The sequence below is a fragment of the Aotus nancymaae genome, unplaced genomic scaffold (genome assembly GCF_030222135.1).
Source record: "Aotus nancymaae isolate 86718 unplaced genomic scaffold, 86718_ANA_hifiasm-v0.15.2.pri h1tg000002l, whole genome shotgun sequence".
Lineage (NCBI taxonomy): Eukaryota > Metazoa > Chordata > Mammalia > Primates > Aotidae > Aotus > Aotus nancymaae.
This window is the reverse complement of record NW_026988413.1, coordinates 31,891,466-31,908,013: the sequence shown is the minus strand read 5'-3', so window position 1 is coordinate 31,908,013 and position 16,548 is coordinate 31,891,466. Positions and strand designations below refer to the sequence as shown.

The window sequence follows — 16,548 nt, the reverse complement described above, 5'->3', positions numbered from 1 at the left end:
ATTGTGTGGAAGTCTAAGTTGCTTTGTAGGTCTCCAAGAACTTGCTTTATGAATCTGGGTGCTCCTGTATGGGGTGCCTATATATTTAGGATAGTTAGCTGTTCTTGTTGCATTGATCCTTTCACCATTATGTAATGCCCTTCTTTGTCCTTTTGATCTTTGTTAGTTTAAAGTCTGTTTATTCAGAGACTAGGATTGCAACCCGTTTTTTGTTTTTGCTTTCCATTTGTTTGGTAAATATTTCTACATCCCTTTTTTTTGAGCCTATGTGTGTCTCTGCATGTGAGATGGGTCCCCTGAATACAGCATACTGATGGGTCTTGACTCTTTATCCAACTTGTCAATCTGTGTCTTTTAATTGGGGCATTTAGCCCATTTACATTTAAGGTTAATATTGTTATGTGTGAATTTGCTCCTGTCATTATGATGCCAGCTGGTTATTTTGTCCATTAGTTGATGTAGCTTCTTCATAGTGTTGACGGTAGTTACAAGTTAGTGTTTTTGCAGTGGCTGGTATAGGTTGTTTCTTTCCATATTTAGTGCTTCCTTCAGGAGCTCTTGTAAGGCAGGCCTGGTGGTGACAAAATCTCTTAGCATTTGCTGGTATGTAAAGGATTTTATTTCTCCTTCACTTATGAAGCTTAGTTTGGCTGAATATGAAATTCTGGGTTGAAATTCTTTTCTTTAAGAATGTTGACTATTGGCCCCCACTCTTTTGGCTTGTAGGGTTTCTGCAGAGAGATCCACTCTTAGTTTGATGGGCTTCCCTTTGTGGGTAACCTGGTCTTTCTCTTCAGCTGCCCTTAACATTTTTCCCTTCATTTCAACCTTGGTGAATCTGACGATTATGTGTCTTGGGTTTGCTCTTCTCAAGGAGTATCTTTGTGGTGTTCTCTGTATTTCCTGAATTAGAATGTTGGCCTGTCTTGCTAGGTTGGGGAAGTTCTCCTGGATGATATCCTGAAGTGTTTTCCAACTTGGTTCCATTCTCCCTGTCACTTTCAGGTACATCAATCAAATGTAGGAATGACAAATGACAGAAAGGAAAGAATAAATGAAGTTAAGCTTCATTTTTAATATTAGTAATGTCCTAACAATAGGTGAAAAACATAATAATGACAAATGCATTTGAAAGGAATATCAGCCTCACAATAAATCAAATATGAGTAAAGATGAACTTTTTATGTCACAGAAATAATAAAGTCATGAAATTTGGTAATAAACCGGACATTTGAATCCTAGTACTACTACTTACTACTTATACACAGTTGCTTAATATTCCTGAGCTTCAGTTTCTTCATTTGATAAATCCATCTGGTCCACAGAAATCCAGAGTCCATCCATCCTGTATGCCAGCATGTTATCTGTAACAAAATATTACTCTCCTCATGGCTGTCATGTGGATTAAATCAATTACTATATGTAAAGTATTTAACACAGTGTGTGGTACATCAGAAGCCTCGATGGCAGATAATAGAAGAGTTTAAAATTGTAAATTGATTAGGAATGGATTCCGCTGCAAAAACAGAAAACAAAAGTAAGTTTAAAGAAAGTTTAAGCAAGGAGGATTTCATTTTTGATACACAACAAAAAGTCCAGAGGTGGGAAGTTAGTTCAGCTTCTCAAAGGCTCTATCAGGGATTCAGGCTATTGTAAACCATTTATACTTGACTATGTTCAGGGTGAAGGTTGTGTATGCATTCTTACTGCTTCATGATTGTAAAGTGATGTTGTATCTCTGGTTACCAACTTCTGCATTCCAAGAAGGAAAAAGCAGGAAAGAATGAAAGGCATGAAGGTTAGAGGGTTAAAGCTGGGTGCCAGCTTAATCTCTCTCATTTTTATCAGGGAAGCAAACCTCACAGATAGCAACTTCTGTCTCTGACCCAGAAATGTATTACATGGTCATCATTGGCTGAAATGTCACTAGACAGCAGGAGCTGTGGATGGCTATCAGATCAGTCAACCAATAGTGTTTGCCACAAATAGTAACAACGACAAAAAGAAAGTCAACAGACTTAGCAGTGGCTTTAACCTTTACACTTCTATTGAAACTCTTTATTACTTTCTTACAGGAAAAGTATAACCATTAAAAAAATCGAACTCAAATACACTTCCCTCTACACTCGACTAAATTGCCCCCACCCCTCCACCAGATATCTAAAGAAGAGAGAGAATGAGGAAATTTTATTACTAGTATGCTGACATTTAAAAATCATTTCAGCCCCGAAAGACTTTCATAAATATCAATTTCTCTGCTGCCCCTAGAGTCTTAGGTATGTAATTTGCATTGGTGAAATTAATTAAAAAAAAAAAATGGAGACCACTTCCCTTGTACTACATGAATACATCTTTCTCTTCTTTATAATAGTTTTGAGAAAAATTGTACATATTCTCAATTGATTTCTTCATTAAAGTTTCCATGTTACAAATAATCATTTCAAGGACAAATACCTGAGGAATTTCACACCTAAACAATGAATAAGAATTGGAAAAGATTATTACAGTTTCTCACACTGTTTTAACTTGATTCATTTTAACCAAATAGTCTCTCTTGTCTGAGAAAAGGTCATGAAAGAAGAGAGTGACTTGCTGGAGAGAATCAGAAATTCAAAATAAATACTTTAAGGGGGGCAGAGACATGTCTTATTAATTTTCTTGTGTAAGAAATATATAAAGAATGACTGAAAAGACAATGAGCAACCATCAAATTAAATTAGAATACTTCTGAATTTGCTTACTTAAAATAAAATCTGTATTAAGCAAACCAATCCTTTTAATACGTGTTTTTTCAAAATATAATGATACACATCTATAAAATATTTATTTTGCTTCTTTGTACTACTGTTAGGTTGGTGACATTAAAAGTGGTAAAAAACTGCAATTACTTTTGCACCAACCTAAATATAAGAGAAAAGCAGTCTCCAATTTAAAACAAGATTGCAGATAATCTCTGTTATTTTGATTTAAATTGTGAATGAAATTTAAAGGCCAAATACATTTGCATTTGAAAGAAGAAAATAAAGATTTCTAAAATCTTGAGAGGAGCTTTCTGCTGACCTTAATGAAAATGCATTATATTAATTTTATTAAAAACAAGTATAATCCTTCAGAAGAGCATCTTCTTTAATTCCTATAAAAGTTCATTACATAAGAAAGGTGTTTAATTATCCTTTAAAAGCTAGGAAACATCTGTATACTTGAGTTTTAAAAAAATGTAGCCCAAGGATGTGAAGTCATTTATAGTAGATCACAGGATAAGTTAACGCTAGTTAACGCCAATAAGATATTTGAGTCCATCTGACTTTTCTGTTATAAGAACATCCTGGCAAAACAGATGTTTCCTTTCTTATCCAGAATCTCACACATATAGAGATGCTCAATATGTTCTTGATAATCATAGTGGATCAGTGGATCATGGATTATTATTACACAACATATATTCATGCATATACATTGAATGAATGAACAAAAGACTTTTTAAATAAACCATGTAATGATTTAGTAAAATTTATTGCCTAAAAAAATTTTCATGGAGACTGAAACTTTGGAATCAAAGGTCCCTAAACTCATCTGAATTCATTTCTGGTTTTTAGCTTTTTGATGAATACTGGTTTTCCAATAAATACCATGTATATATAGTGCGATATATAGTATGTAGATGGCAGTTTTCACAAAAGGCATAAAAATATATGTATATAGGCCAGGTGTGGTGGCTTATACCTGTAATCCCAGCACTTTGGGAGGTTGAGGCGGGCAGATCACGAAGTCAAGAGATCGAGACCATCCTGGCCAACATGGTGAAACCCCGTCTCTACTAAAAATACAAACATTAGCCGGGCATGGTGGCAGGTGCCTGTAATTCCAACTACTTGGGAGGCTGAGGCAGAAGAATCACTTGAACCCAGGAGGCAGCAGAGGTTGTGGTGAGCCAAGATCGGCCACTGCACTCCAACTTGGGTGATAGAGTGAAACCATCTTAAAAAATAAATAAATATATGTCTTTTGATACTATATACATCATATAAATACTATATACATATATATATGTATATAGATGAAAAGTTGTTGCGCTTTAAAGATATATAAATAGCTACTAGTTAGCATTCTGACAGTCTCCATCACACTCAAGACTCAAACGTTACGCATCTGATACAAAGTCAACATTTCAAGCTGTTGAAGTCTAAAGCTATCTTGCAGTAAGTTTAGCATTCCCAAGCTCCAGATTCATCCCTTTTTACTTCTGAAAAACAATTTCAAATGAATTTCAGATGAAGGAATAAACAAAGTATACAAATTACATTTGCTCAAAGTGAATGAAATAGAAAAACTTGAATGTTACAAATAAGATCTATTATATGGATTATTTTCTGCCTATCAAATCCAAAATCACTAACGTGAAGACAATGGCATACATCAATTACCTTAGTTCTATAAGTCTTAAATGGCCTATTGCCAGTGGAAATTTAAATTTCCTTGGTTATTTCAAGTGTTATTTTCTCTGTAGCATAATTTTGATATCTATTTTAAGTATGTAGCAAAATTTGACCACTAAAATTATGGCCTAATTCACAACAAAAGCAGCAGCAGGAAGCTGCTGTCAAATATTTTAATATTAACTTGAACTTCTATTCAACTATAAAGGTGTAACACAAATTAACCTTCTCATTACCAAAGGCATATTAAATAATACATTATTCTTAATGCAAAGCTTATAAGGATGTAGAAGGCTTATTTTCTATGATGTTAATTTAAAATTGACAGTGATTTTCTTGAATTATTCATTACACCTAGGAACCTAATGGAATAAAAAAAAATTTTCCAATGATAATTATAAACATATTTAAAATATTTAGTGACATCTTTAAATGGAATTTTTAGGATAATTAAAAATGATAGAACTTACACAGTGTTGCACTTTATTGAATAGATGTTGAATTAAGTAATTTTGTACAAATTTTGAACAGCTAAGAATTAGTAATACAGTAGGCATAGAAGGTTTCTCCTATTTTTGTTATCAAGTCTCCCTGGTAATATTTGACTAAGTTTTAAAATAATGCCTGTCTTAGTTGCAAAATGGAAATGCTAGAAAATAGTGCACTCTTCCTTTATTAGTTTCTCTCCTTGGTCTAGAGACTTAGCGGCATGTTGTGAAGACTATCATGAACACTATGATATAATGAGAATGATTTTCTCAAGCTGCCTAAGGAAACCGCTTTCATTTTGGTAGGGTCTTGCCTCATCTATGCATAGAGTAAAATGAGTGACACGTTACAAAATTGTGTTTATGCTTCAGTCTGAATATGAATTGATACATGCTCCCCATCAAACTCTGGAAACTATAGATGAGTTCAAAAATGGAAATAAAGATACCAACATGTCATCAACCAGATAATCACTGTTAGCAGTCTGATTGGCTCTGCCTGTAATTTTTGGCATGCATGTGTGTGTGTGATCTTTGAAGGAAGGCACTGTATTGCTTACTCGTGTTTTCCCAGCTCTCATCATTGTGCCCTGAACAAAGTAAGAGATTAATGAAATTTGCATGTTAAATAAATGCAGACAGACATAGTAAAATGGGGTCAGATTGTTAATACAGGTCTTTCTTTTTCATGTACAGTAAATAGAATGTCCTTAGACATTCTTGTAAAACATGATCTTTGAAGGCTACACCATATTCCTTTTTTTGATAATCAGGATTTAACAGTCAGTATTTGAGGACATTATGGTTGTTCCCATTCTTTTTAAATGGTATTTTTTTTTTTTGAGACAGAGTCTTGCTCTGTTGCCAGGCGCCAGGCTGGAGTGCAGTGGAGGGATCTCGGCTCACTGCAACCTCTGCCTCCCTGGTTCAAGCAATTCTCCTGCCTCAGCCTCCCAAGTAGCTGGGACTACAGGCGTGTGCCACCATGCCCAGCTAATTTTTGTATTTTTTAGTAGAGACAGGGTTTCACCATGTTGGCCAGGATGGTCTCAATTTCTTGACCTCGTGATCCACCTGCCTCAGCCTCCCAAAGTGCTGGGATTACAGGCGTGAACCACTGCGCCTGGCCATAAATGGTATTTTTTGACATTATGGTGAGTGATGCTCAATTTTTCACAGCTCAAAAAGAGGAAAATCTGGCACAAAGAGGAACACTTGAAAAGAAATTATTTGTGGCACTAAATAACTTCCCAGAAAAGCTGAACTCTTAACAATAATATCAAAGGAGCCTTTTAAATCTATTTCAACAAAAAAATATTTTTTCAATCTTTCCTTATTTCATATACAAATATATTGTTTCAATTTGCATTTCCTGATTTTTAGTGCAATTAAGCATTTGAATTATTTTTCAAGATTATTTATATTATGAAGTCATTTTTTATTGCAACAATTAGCATGTAGTATTTCTCACAAATGTTATCATAGTTTGCTATTTGCGTTATATTTTTGGCATACTGATATATTTGTTACTTGGTTTTGAGATGGAGTCTTGCTCTGTTGCCCTGGCTGGAGTGCAGTGGCAAGATCACAGCTCACTGAAGCAGTGTGATCACAGTTCACTGCAGCCTCTACCTCCCCAGAGCAAGCAATCTTCCTGCCGCAGCCTTCAGAGTAGCAGAGACTAGGTATGCACCACCATGCCCGGCTAATCTTTAACAATTTTTTTTTTTTGGTAGAAACAGGTTCTCACTATGTTCCCCAAACTGGTCTTAAACTCCTAGACTCAAGCAATCTATCAGCCTCAGCTTCTTAAACTGCTGGGACTACAGGTATGAGCCACTGTGCCCAGCCCGTTTTTTAATTTAAAGAACCTGATAAATATAAATGTAAAATAATTTTATGGATGACTTTTAAAATTATAAATATGACCATGTTATTGCAGGAAATTTAGTTAGGATAAAAGCATATTTAAAAAATATTCATTATCCCATTTTATAAAGATACTAATAAAATTTCTTTTGGTCACGTATTTTTAAATATATGAGAAGTTGATATATTTTAAATGATGTACATCAGTGAGATTGTGCTACATTAAAATTGCACAAAATGGCATGTACATCACCAAAATTACTAGTTTTTATTACTTCTAAGTCAAACTCTACTATGGTTGAACTCATCTAACAAGTTTGAAATGTAGTGTTTTGCAGAGCTTCCAAATACAGTGCATACAATTAAAATATTATTTCCAATAGTTTTTATTTGTAGGTCAAGAGATAAAATATTCCATATATTTCTTTCCCAAAACAGAATAATTCATATTTGTGGAGAAATACCAAGATTATGATGTCTGGGATCTGATTCCTGTGTCACTTTTCCTGCTTAAAACGTTAGTTAAGCTTTCCATTTAATCTAGAGTAAAGTTCAAACCACTAAGTGAGGTCTCCCAGGCCCTATTCAACCTGGCCTTGTTTTCTGCTCCAGTCTGATTTGAAAATAAATATAACTGGAAGGAATGCAGCATTCTAATATTTCAACATTAGTCTGACATATGTTGCTGTTGTTTCTCTAAGACATTGAAAATATCCTTCCCATCCGTTGTGTGTTTGCTATGGTATCCTGAGATGCTTCAGCAGTTTGTAAACAATGGCTTTAGGTGCACAAAAGGAAAACATATGGTATAGAATGAGAATACTTCAATAGCTTAAGATGATTAAGTGCTGAGTGTATATTAATTTAAGTAGGATTCAGATAAATGCATGACTCATGAGTTGTTTAAAATGTTAGGATGACCTTTGGGGGATTCTGACATCACGAAAAATACCAATGTTCTTTTGTCTTTTAGTGTGAATACCAGGCAGAAAGTAGAACTTAATATGATCAATTGTTAGTTTAATACAGCATTAAAGAAAAATCTATTGGAGGTCACTAGTTTAGACTGAGCTCCTGCACCAGCCCAACAGACCAAACCAAAATGGAGTTACTCATTACAAAAATTCCAAGCTACTAGGTGGAAATGGCTTTATCTGACCTTCAGAAAAAGCAGGAGAGGAAGAAGAGAGAGAGAGGGAGAGGGGGAGAGAGGAGAGAGGGAGAGAGAGAAATAGGGAAAGAGAGATGGAGAGAGGTAGAAGGAGGTGGGGGGAGGGGGGAGAGGGAGGGGGAGAGAGAGAGAGAGAGAGAGAGAGAGAGAGAGAGAAATAGCCAAATTCCCAAATAGGTCAGTTTCAATGGGCTTGAGAATGAAATTCCTTCTGCTTTAATCCCTACAAGGAAGTAACTTTGAAAAGATCAATCCCTCTTTTGTTCTTTGTTTCTGGTTTCTTTAGCCCTTCTCTGTGTATAAAACCAACCCCTTCTGCTCTGCTCAGCTCATCAGCCTGCTTATTCTATTTTATTAAATAATAGTTGCCCAATTCTATAATTGCAGATAAAGCCAATTAAAATCTTTAAACTAAATTTGTTGTAATTTTTTTGTTTTGACAACAGTAAATTCAAACAGTTTTATATAGTAGGATACAATTAATTTCATAAAGTCAAAAGACACAAACCTTAAGAATAGTCAAACTAGATCACATATTGGTTAGATGAAAGACTTTAACATCAAAGTGACTGTTTAAAATAGAGAAAAATGAAGTTGACAGACTTCTCTTTGTTCTATCCATACTCCATTCCTAATTTACTTACTGTCACTGCCAATTTTTAAAATCAAGTTCATGTACTATTTTTGTGCCTTCATTTTTCAACTGATAATTTCTTAAGGTAATGCACATGCCAAATACATTGAACATTTTGTTGTTGCTGCTGTTAGAATAGATTTTGAAGATTGTTTCGTGGACACCAGATCCTTAATCACTTCATGAAAGAAACATAGTTACAATAGAGTTTTCCACTTTTAAGAAATATAGGCATTGTATTATAAGTAATTTAATAACATTATACAGTGAAAAAGTGCAAAACTAAGAGTTGGCAATATAGTTATAGCCCTGGGTCAGCTTCTGGTTAAGTCAGTTTCAACTTTCAATTCATTAAAGTGGGAAGGGGATATGTCAGTTGATTGCAGAGTTTTTTTGTTAGCCCTTTTGTTATGGACTGAATGTTTAGGTCCCCTGAAAATTCCTATGTTGAAATGCTACCCCATAGATGATGGTATTGGAAGGTGAGACCTTTGGGTAGAGAGTAGGTCATGAGAGCCATGTGAGGTTACAGTGAAAAGACAGCCAGCATAGTACAGGAAGTTGGCCCTCAGCAGACACCTAACCTGCCAGCAACAGGATGTTAGACTTCCCAGCCTCTAGCACTGTGAGAAATAAATTTCTATTGTTTTTAGGCCACCCAGTCTATGGTTTTTGTAATAGCAGCCAAAGGGAGACAAAAAGCCTCCAAGACAGTAAAGGTCCTCAAGTGCCAGTGTTCTTGTTTGTACTAGGAAGATAATGAAATTCCCTAAAATAGGGTGTTGAGAAGACCCAGATAAAACAATCAAAAAAGGTTTTGTTATACATATATAAAGGTCCAGTGACTTTTTAAAATAATTTTTTGGTGTTTATGGTAATTCTCTTTATCAATGCATTTTTTTGTAACCAACATAATCAACAACCTGACATTAGATTGGCCAGTATTACAACTGAAGTATATCTCATGAAAAATAACTTTTCTTCCAACAACTGTTGTATTTTTTCCCTAATACAACAAGAATAGGAACAAAGGAGTACATTTTTCATCTATTGTCTTTGAAGTGTGTCTTCGAAGGTTTTCTGTGATCCATTAACCTGGAGAAAGGTTACTATAAAAAACATTGTAATATCACATTGATCCTTTTGCCTTTTTAATTCATACCATATACATGGAATTTTATTTGTGTAGTCTGTCTACTCATAGGAAAAAAACAAATCACCGACTGCTGCCAAAGGTATAAAATTCTTTCTTAGGGATTTTGAAAAATCTATCTAGATATTAGAATAATTACATATGTTTGCTATTATGTTAACATCAGCTATTATAAATGGCTTCTCATGCATAAGTTTTTTACTTACATCCAGCTTATAACTGAGTATTGGTGGAAAGGTTGACAGTGTACTGAATGATGCAGGCTATCTTCACCCAACTTGTTAACTCTCCTGGGTTCATCCGTGCTTTCAGAGTCTGAAGTATGTCTCCTAAATAACTGTTGGGAAAGAAAATGGATATATGTGATACTAAAATGAAGCTACAACAATTCTTTCTACATAATGGGGCCCAGTAAAAATCCGTGGAACAAACCCCCATGTAAAGCTTTTGTTTCAGGCAGTAATATAATTTTATTGTCCTAAAAATTTAGGCTGTATATTTTGGATCAGTGCCCTTGAGGAAAGTTAGAGGAATGTTAGAAGAATCTGCTGGGAAAACTATAGCCTATATCCCTCCCCACCTCCACCTGCTCCAATGTGGGAGGACATAAGAGAATTCGTGGCAGATTAATACTACCAACCTGAAGTCTCTAGAAGTGCATTATGAATTGTAAAGAGAAATGTATGTTGTTATTTCTTTAAATCTGTAATTTTCCATTTAAAAATATCTACTGGCTAAATAAACTGCCAGGGATTTAAAGAAAATTAATGATTATGTTTTGGTTTGCCAGAACAAAAATGTTTTACTTGCTACAGACTGAAATTAATAGGAAAAAAAAAGCTCCATTCAGATGAAGGAGCTAAGCAATTAACTTTCCTCTTTCTTAAAACACTGACATGAACATGGATAACATAAACTTCTAGGTGAGATTGAAAAGTCTTCTTTCACATGCCAAAGAGGAATTCAAACTTCAGAATAGGAAAGAGACTCAACAGGAAGAGAATTATGAATAAAGGTCAGTGATGATTCTGGACTAGTGGTAACATTTTTTATTTCTTTTACTTTTCCCTTAGGTTGCTTAAGGGTTTGTTCTTAAATCATATCCAGAAGGAAGCCTGTAAAGCAGTATTCTATCATTTCCTTCTTTCCACTGAGAATGCTCATTATAGTAAGCCTTTTAGTTAGATATAGTTAGCGTGAGACATCTCGTTACCGGATAGAGTGATTCCCTATTTTAAGGCAGTCAACAACAGTCAGCGGGATACAACAAAAGTGTCTCTGGGAAAAACTGAACAAAGAATCATTAAACCAAAGAAATGTTAGAATTGGAAGGGATCTTAAAGATCTTCCAGTTCATTGGTTTACAAACAATTTCTGATCAGAAGACTTCAAGGGAGAAATGGGCACAAAGTGGGGTTTTGAAACTATTTTCAGTATTTCAAAAGCTTAAACAGTTGTGATATTAATCATGGAAAATCTGCAACAATTCCCTGCTTTTGCTTCGGATTAGATGAATTGTTAAATTCAGCACTAGTTATATTAATCAGACCAAAAGTTCCTATTTACATTTACAAGAAATAACTAAGATCAGAGCAGAACTGAAGGAGATAGAGACACAAAAAACCCTTCACCCTTCAAAAATCAATAAATCCGGAAGGGGTTTTTTGAAAAGATCAACAAAATAGACAGACCACTAGCCAGATTAATAAAAAAGAAAAGAGAGAAGAATCAAATAGATGCAATAAAAAATGATAAAGGGGATATCACCACCGATTCCACAGAAACACAAACTACCATCAGAAATTACTACAAACAACTCTATGCATATAAACCAGTAAACCTGGAAGAAATGGATAAATTCCTGGATAATTGCACCCTCCCAAGCCTAAACCAGGAAGAAGTTGAAACCCTGAATAGACCAATAACAAGGGCTGAAGTTGAGGCAGCAATTAATAGCCTACCAACCAAAAAGAGTCCAGGTCCAGACAGGTTCACAGCCGAATTCTACCAGACATACAAAGAGGAGCTGGTACCATGCCTTCTGAAACTATTCCAAATGATCCAAAAAGAGGGAATCCTTCCCAAATCATTTTATGAGACCAACATCATCCTGATACCAAAACCCGGCAGAGACTCAACAAAAAAAGAAAACTTCAGGCCAATATCCATGATGAACATAAATGCAAAAATCTTCAATAAGACTGGCAAACCGACTGCAACAGGACATCGAAAAGCTTATCCATCACAATGAAGTAGGCTTCATCCCAGGGATGCAAGGCTGGTTCAACATACGCAAGTCTATAAACATAATCCATCACATAAACAGAAGCAAAGACAAAAAACTACATGATCATCTCAATAGATGCAGAGAAGGCCTTCGACAAAATTCAACAGCCCTTTATGTTAAAAACTCTCAATAAACAAGGTATCGATGGAATGTGTCTCAAAATAATCAAAGCTATTTATGACAAACCCATAGCCAATATCATACTGAATGGGCAAAAACTGGAAGCATTCCCTTTGAAATCTGGCACTAGACAAGGATGCCCTCTCTCACCACCCCTATTCAATATAGTACTGGAAGTTCTAGCCAGAGCAATCAGGCAAGAAAAAGAAATAAAGGGTATTCAATTAGGAAAGGAGGAAGTCAAATCATCTCTACTTGCAGATGACATGACTGCATATTTAGAAGACCCCGTCATCTCAGCCTCAAATCTCCTTAAACTGACAAGCAACTTCAGCAAAGTCTAAGGGTACAAAATCAATGTGCAGAAATCACAAGCATTCCTATACACCAACAACAGACTTAAAGAGAGCCAAATAAAGAACAAACTGCCATTCACAACTGCTACAATAAAATACCTAGGAATACAACTAACAAAGGATGTAAAGTATCTCTTGAAGGAGAACTACAAACCACTGCTCAAGGAAATAAGAGAGGACACAAACAGATAGAAAAACATTCCATGCTCATGGTTAGGAAGAATCAGTATCATGAAAATGGCCATACTGCCCAAAGTAATTTATAGATCCAATGCTATTCCCATCAAGCTTCCTATGACCCTCTTCACAGATCTGGAAAAAAACCACCTAAACTTCATATATTTTCATTTAATAGGTGAAGTTTTCTAGGCAAAACCTTGTAAGCTAATCAGTACTGAAAATTTGAAAGCAAATGGTCTTTTATAGATGAGAGTCCAGAGAAGTGATTTGCTCAGGATTAAATGAACTCGTATGAAGCCTGGGATGAGATCTCAAGCTTGCTGACTCTTAGTAGGTGAGGCTTGGGGTAAGCAACCTCATTTGCCAGCTCTGCCTCCACTTCTTAAAGGCTGGGCTGGTGCCATTGACACTGCAGTCTGTGTCAGAGGTGAATGATCCCCAGAGTTGTACATTGCAGCCTTCTGATACCTGTGCTTGGTAATCCTCTATTTTTAATAAAATGTCACTTAATCTCAGCTATTGACAACAACATAAAGTATTGTGTTTTTCCAGATTGATTTGCATTTCATGGAGGCTTAAGGCTTTAAGGCAAAGAACTGAAGTTCTACCAAGAGAAATTCAATCTCTCACTAGGTCTTCTTTTGGCAGAGTGGAATTTCTGGTAAAGAGCCAATAAGGTGTTTTTTGTTTTGTTTTGTTTTTCTTAACTTTGCAACAGAACATTGATTTTTTTTGGAATGGAGCTGGAAAAATGATATAAATGTCTGCAGAGTTGGCTTCCTGAATAGGGGAAGTAACGGAATTGTGCCACGTGGTTTAACCTCTGCTGTTATCTTGTGAGTGTGGTACTGCTCTCAAAGATTTACTTTATCACTGTCTTAGGATGACCAAGTGTAGTGTCATAAAGACTGAAGAATACATTGAGGCCAGGTTTCGGTAAAGTTTAAGTACCTAACGTGTTCCCTCATTACAAACCTTATTTTCTGAGATAGATAAATTATGTCACATGTCTCTTTTGTGATCTTAAGGTAGAGAGTAATCTTGAATATTCAATATTGGAAATTCAGTACTTTCAAAGAGACGCCAGTTATGGTCTGTGGAACCATAAAATAAGCATTAAAATGTCTTGCCAAATATCTCAGCATAAAAAATGTATTTATATTTGCATTTAGATTTAACTAAAACCACAGGGACTCAACACTAGTAGTGTATTATATCATTATTCTTTCTTTAAATCTCTATTATAAGAAGAGACAAGTACATTGAGTTATATAATCACACTCCAAATTAGATCATACCAAATAATAAGAAAAATACTTCCTGATGACTCTGGAAAACAACTAATGGAAGTCAGTGATTTATTACATATAAACACTGCAGAGTGATAAAGGCAATGGGAAATCTACAGTTTTATTTGCATTTAGTTTTAAGTGACTTGAATGAAGAAACTAAAGAGACTTTCACAAACTGGCTACATTGCAAAAAATTTTCCATAAAATTTACAAATGACTTCATTTCTGCCATTGTTTCAGAGTAGAAAAAAGTGTTTTCCTTTTTCCTCAGTGCTTGTACACTATTATTTTCAGATTCCTTCTCATTAAGTTACTAAGTCAAGCTATTCCTTATTTTAAAAATCAGCCCTACTGGCTTTTGATGATTACTGGGTTTTTTTTTTTGAGTTTATTTCTTTCTCCATATTTTTACACAACAGGAACAAGATATTGAAAAAACAGCATTTGCAATCATAAAACTATCCAGATAACCAGCTTAGGAGAGGATTCTTTGGTCAACTGATCAATGACATTCACTCTATTTCATCCCCATGTTCCGTCCATTTCATACTCATCTTTTAATAGCTTCACTAGCTGGGCCTGAAATAACCTGGAGGGTGTAGTTGCTTCCCCTTGTAACCATTAAAGCAATGATGGCTGGGATGTTAAGGAATCAGCAAAACAGAGGAAAGGCATAAATTTTAAGGCTCTTTTTAAGAGAGTAGCAATAAAGATGATTAGTTGTCACCAAAATGTACTGAAATCCAATCCTTTATGACACTTTCTTCTGTGCTGGAGTCTAAGTATTTTCATATTTCATTTCTTCCTGCCCCATCACGGCCTTCTAAAGTGGCCACTATTATAATTCCCAGTTTTCAAGAAAGGGCAACCACTGGCTTAAGGTCAAATAGCTAGTGAGCTGTGCAGCAGGCAGTTGAATCTATGTTGTCTTGAGCTAGATTCCAGGGTGACACCTTGGAATCTGACACTTTTAAAGTTCCCTCTCCAGCCGATAATAACCTGAAGCCAACTTTAAGAACCACTGACTGATTCTAGATCAAGGCACTTCAACTCAACCCTTTTCAGGGCCACACATTTTAAATAAATTTTAAAAAGCAATCAGATACAGACCCCATATTCTAAAATAATTTTGAAAAGTGGGTCCACATATTTTTACTAAAGGAGAAATCACCTGGGGACATTGTTAACACAAATGACTGAGCTTCAGCCCATCAAATCTTAATTCAATCTATATCACAATTACCCAGGTTTTACTTTTTTTTTTTTTGAGATGGAGTCTCACTCTGTCACCCAGGCTGGAGTACAGTGGCACAATCTTGGCTCACTGCAATCTCTACCTCCTGGGTTCAACGGTTTTACTTTTCAATGTAAATTTCTGGATCCCAGGTTACCACTCTAAAATCGCTTTAGATGCTAATAAATTCTAGTATTTTTGCCATTACTTTAAATGGCGAAAACTCCAATTACTTTTGCACTAACCTAGTATTTTTGGGAGAGAGTTCTCAAATATGAGATGATCATTTTATTCATTCTAGGAATATTTACTGAGCACTTATGTGCCATGAATTTCTAGATACTTGGTGAAAAGCAGTGAACAAATCAAACTCTGTGCCTCTAAGGAGCTCATATTCTACTGAGGAAAGAGCAAATAAATATATGTGAGATGAACAAACAAATCTATGTCAGATGAATAAATGCAGTGGAGAAAAATAAGGCAGGGGTGGGGGCGTGGAATGGGATGGGTAGGGTGGTCCTTTATATAGTCAGGGGTGGCCTTTCTGGTAAGATTATGTTGGAACAGAGATGGCAGGCAATGAAGCATGAAACCTACAACTACTCAGCAGTATCCAGACTAAAGTAACAACATCACGCACAAAGGCCCAGTAGGTTAAAAAAATAAGACCAGTGTTTGAAAAGCAATGAAAGGAGAAAAATGAGTAGAATTTATTAGAATGGTAGTGAGGAACTGGATCTATCACATTGGGTGGTGAAGGCCATGGTAATCACATGGAAAATAAGATGTGCCTTATGTTTTAACAGATCAACCTGGGGCTAAGAGTGTAATATGTGGGAAAATTGTGGAGGCAGGAAGACCAGTTGCAGGGCACTGGATATAGTCCAGGCATAAGAAGATAGTAGCATGACCAACATAACGGTAGAAGTGGTAATAAATGGTCAAATTCTGGATGTATTTTAGAGTAAGCCATGATAATTTTTACAATGGATTGGCTGTGGAGTGCAAAAGAAAGAGGAATCATGGATGACTAGATGTAATGTTTGGGGATTAGAGCTAAGTAAATTTGATGTAGTAAAATACTCTCCCAGCAAATTCCCAGTTTGGCACAAGTGTGAAGCTTGTTTGACTTATGACTAAAACAACGCCTTCCATGGAGCACTGAAGGTGAAAAACTGGAATACATGTCTTCCTAATGACTCATTAAAACCTGAATTATTCCTGACATGAATCATTATGTTCAAGACATTTCTTTTAATTTATCATCTGCAACCAGAAAAGGAAAAGGTAAAAAGAGCTAATTTTCTCAGTGACATTTGTATCAGAAG

The 16,548-nt window shown here is 35.5% G+C and overlaps 1 protein-coding gene across 1 annotated transcript in view; it reads right to left on the bottom strand.

Moving 5' to 3' along the window:
• POT1 (protection of telomeres 1) overlaps positions 1-16,548 on the bottom strand; it is a 156,638-nt gene that overhangs the window by 13,320 nt on the left and 126,770 nt on the right. Inside the window, exons 19-20 of the transcript XR_002479035.2 lie at positions 9,958-10,088; positions 1,256-1,364 (exon numbers count right to left, since the gene is read on the bottom strand). The gene's annotated coding sequence lies outside the window, so the exon portion shown is untranslated. The remainder of the gene's footprint in view (positions 1-1,255; positions 1,365-9,957; positions 10,089-16,548) is intronic.